Source organism: Ranitomeya imitator, chromosome 3 (assembly GCF_032444005.1).
Source record: "Ranitomeya imitator isolate aRanImi1 chromosome 3, aRanImi1.pri, whole genome shotgun sequence".
Taxonomy (NCBI): Eukaryota; Metazoa; Chordata; class Amphibia; order Anura; family Dendrobatidae; genus Ranitomeya; species Ranitomeya imitator.
In genome coordinates, this window is record NC_091284.1 from 131,788,495 (window position 1) to 131,793,208 (window position 4,714).

Consider the following 4,714-nt stretch of genomic DNA (forward strand, 5'->3'; position numbering starts at 1 on the left):
TTACTAAGCGGAGGGCCGCGCTTAGTAACCCGATATTTACCCTGGTTACCATTGTAAAAGTTAAAAAAAACAGTACATACTCACATTCCGATGTCTGTCACGTCCCCAGCCAACAGCTTCCCTGCACTGACTGTCAGCGCCGGCCGTAAAGCAGAGCACAGTGGTGACGTCACCGCTGTGCTCTGCTTTACGGCCGGCGCTGACACAGTCAGTGCAGGGAAGCTGACGGCGGGGGACGTGACAGACATCGGAATGTGAGTATGTACTGTTTTTTTTTTTTTTTAACTTTTACAATGGTAACCAGGGTAAATATTGGGTTACTAAGCGCGGCCCTGGTTACCCGGGGACTTCGGCATAGTTGAAGACAGTTTCAACGATGCCGAAGTCGTTCCCCTGATCGTTGGCCACTGGAGAGAGCTGTCTGTGTGACAGCTCCCCAGCGACCACACAACGACTTACCAACGATCACGGCCAGGTCGTATCGCTGGTCGTGATCGTTGGTAAGTCGTTTAGTGTAATGGTACCTTTAGCGCCAGATTTGGTGGATCTTATGGATGTGCCATTTCTGGGACGGCTGAGGGCTGATGTTGGTAGGCTGGGCGGAAGTGCAATATCTCTGACCCCTTTCCAGGATATTACCTTCAACCCACAGCGCTCTCTGATTAATCTTTGCTAAATTGAATTTATAGGGGGACCATACGTAATTTTTTTCTGGGATCCCCACGTAAATTCACAAGGAAAGGCTAAGCGATCAGCTGTGAGCGGTTATTAATAGTCTGGGAATCTTAAGGGATATTGTCCCTTGTCTCAGGTTATTAACATCAGCGCCCATTCATGAGCTTTCCCTATACTGGATATCAAAATTGCGTGGGAGCTCAAGCCGTTTTTAAAATTTAATTATTTATTTTACACAGGAAGTACACAACGTAGGTTGAATATAATTCCCATCATTGTCTCCCAGTGGGGCTGGTCTCAGCGCGAGCAGGAGACAATCATGAGAGCTGCCTTCAGTATCCGAAGGCGCCTGGGATCAGCTGAAACTGTACCGCTTCTTCCTAGGCGCCGGTATGTGTCACACGGACAGCACGCGGATGTAACAGACATACGGACAGCAAACATGGATTGCACATGGATGTCACATGCATACACATGGACACATACCACAGATCTCACCAGTACTGGTTTTTCCTGTACAGGAATCACCAGAACGTGTGAAGTAGACATTAAAGTAAGAAAACGCCACAATGGTCACTGAAATAACCTGAAACTGACAAAAGTCATTTTCAATTTAAATTGACTGAATATCAACTAATGAAAATCAGACATTGCATTTGCATTGTGGTTCAACAGGAAAAACCTAATACAAATGTCTTAGACAAAAATGATTAATTCACTTAATATTTTGTTCCACGACCCTTTGAGGCAATCACTGCAGACAAAGGATTTCTGTGTGAAGGGTACCTTCTCCAGTGTAACGCTATTGGGTGTGAACCCACTGCGCCATGGGCCGGGCTTACCCTGGAGGCGCATGACTAAGTTGTCTACCAGGTCTTCACTAGGGTCTCTGATGGTGAGGATAGACTGGGCTGCCAGTAGACACCAGGTACGACTCACGGGAAGTCCTCAGGACTGCAGCAGCAGCTGACAGGAGGGTGAGAGGAGAGAGTACAAGGTACAGGAGGGCAAGTCAAAAGTTTAGTCAGATGGTCCGAGGTCAAAGCAGTCGGCATGGGTTCACAAAACAAAGCCAGAGTCAGGAAAGAAGACGTCAGGGTGTGTAAAGAAGCCGTCGATAATGGGAGACAGAACACTGAGAAATGAATAAACGGATGCTAGCAGGCTAGGAACCAATGTCCGAGTGAGAAATGGATGGTGAAGTCGCCTGATATATTACCTCCTAGCAGGTGATAGGCTGGGGAAGCAATTCTCTTTATGATACAGTAGATAGAAATTTCTGCAGAGTTCGGCCAAGCCGTCCTATGGCTCAGAACCAGCACAAAGCATCTCAGGCCAATAGTCAGGTACTGGGTGGAGCAGAGCGAAACACACGGTGTGTAGGTCCAGTGTAACAATACCCCTACTTTTGCAACCTCCATTTTTGGCCAGACAGACGGAGAAACCTTTCCATGATGACAGAAGCACAGATATTCTTGGCAGGTTCCCAGGATCTCTCAGGTCCAAATCCCTTCCAGTTTACCAGATAGAATGGTCTGCGGATGGTAAGCGGAGGAAAAGTCCAGCTGGACATTCAGGAGCCAGCACAGAGCTCTCCAAATCTTCAAAGTGAATTGGACTCCATGATTAGAGACTATGTGGAGAGGAAGACCGTGGAAATGAAACACATGTTGTAAGAACTGCTTGATGAGCTTAGGAGCAGAGGGAAGGCCAGCCAGAAGAATAAAGTGAGCCATCTTAGTAAACCGATCCACCATAACCCAGATTGTGTAGCAACCCTCGGAGAGAGGAAGGTCCGTGACGAAGTCCATAGCAATATGTTGCGAGGGAGTGGAAGGAACCGGCAGAGGATGAAGGATGTCAGCAGGCTTTTTCCTGTAAGACGTGTTCTGGCACACTGTGAATAGGCGTTTACAAAGTACATCCTTGACCAGCGAGTGCCACCAGAAGCGACTAGCAAGCAGCTCAGTGGACTTACGGTATGTATACCCATATGACCAGCCAACTTGGATTTGTGACCCCAAGACAGAATTATCATAACCTTAGCAGTTTTTACAAAAGTCTTGCCCAGAGGAATGTCTCTTAAAAGAACTGGGGCTGCTGCAATAATCCTGGCCGGTTCAATTATGTGCTGATGCTTTTCCAGGGCATCAATCATATCAAAGGATCGAGTCAGGGCATTGGCCTTGACATTCCTCTCTGCAGGATGGAAGTGTAATTCAAAGTTAAAACAAGTAAAGAAGAGTACCCACCTGACTTGACGAGGATTCAACTGCTGAGTGGACTGCAGGAAGGTCACATTTTTATGGTCTGTGTATATAATTTTTTTATAAATTGTAATTTTTATTATATTACATTTTTTAATTTTTACAGGAAAAGAAAAAAAAATATCCATTTTAAATTTTTCACTATCCTTTGTAGGTTGTCAACAAATATTGCTCCACAACAATACTTAAAAAACTTTGAGTTAAACTTTTTCAAGTACAGTACAGACCAAAAGTTTGGACCTCATTTAAAGATTTTTCTGTATTTCCATGACTATGAAAATTGTACATTCACACTGAAGGCATCAAAACTATGAATTAACACATGTGGAATGATATACTTAACAAAAAAGTGTGAAACAACTGAAATTATGTCTTATATTCTAGGTTATTCAAAGTAGCCACCTTTTACTTTGATGACTGCTTTGCACACTCTTGGCATTCTCTTGATGTGCTTCAAGAGGTAGTCACCGGGAATGATCTTCCAACAATCTTGAAGGAGTTCCCAGAGATGCTTAGCACTTGTTGGCCCTTTTGCCTTCACTCTGCGGTCCAGCTCACCCCAAACCATCTCGATTGGGTTCAGGTCTGGTGACTGTGGAGGCCAGGTCATCTGGCGTAGCACCCCATCACTCTCCTTCTTGGTCAAATAGCCCTTACACAGCCTGGAGATGTGTTTGGGGTCATTGTCCTGTTGAAAAATAAATGATGGTCCAACTAAACGCAAACCGGATGGAATAGCATGCCGCTGCAAGATGCTGTGGTACCCATGCTGGTTCAGTATGCCTTCAATTTTAAATAAATCCCCAACAGTGTCACCAGCAAAGCACCCCCACACCATCACACATCCTCCTCCATGCTTCACGGTGGGAACCAGGCATGTAGAGTCCATCCGTTCACCTTTTCTGCGTTGCACAAAGACACGGTGGTTGGAACCAAAGAGCTCAAATTTGGACTCATCAGACTAAAGCACATATTTCCATTGGTCTAATGTCCATTCCTTGTGTTCTTTAGCCCAAACAAGTCTCTTCTGCTTGTTGCCTGTCCTTAGCAGTGGTTTCCTAGCAGCTATATTACCATGAAGGCCTGCTGCACAAAGTCTCATCTTAACAGTTGTTGTAGAGATGTGTCTGCTTCTAGATCTCTGAGTCGAATTGATCTGGTCTCTAATCTGAGCTGCTGTTAACCTGCGATTTCTGAGGCTGGTGACTCGGATAAACTTATCCTCAGAAGCAGAGGTGACTCATAAAAATACAGAAAAATCTTTAAATGAGAAGGTGTGTCCAAACTTTTGGTCTTTACTGTATATAAAGGGTAAAAGCTCAAGCACAAATACATAGACTCACACAAAAGGAAAAGGGTAATATGATATAGAATGTTGTGACCCATTAACCCCTTTACAATCCAAGACATATCAATACGTCCTTGTGACCTGGGACTTATTAGCCTCTGCCATATGGATACGCCATGGTGATTCTGCATGCACAGACGCTGTGCATGTGATCGCTGCCAGGTGTCATCTGACGCAGCAATTCCGCACCGGTCCCGGCACTTTAACCCCCTAAATGCTGCGGTTGAACTCAATTGCAGCATTTCGGGAGCAGAAAGAGGATGGACAGCCCATCTGCCCTTGGATCGGAGACCCTGCGCCCGATCATTGCCATTGTGATCCGATGACGACATCCAGGGTTACCAGAGCTAGCAAAGTTGCTTGATCATGTTGAAGCAACTTTCCTTAGCAGTGCAGCGCTGACACTTTGCATAGAATAGGGATG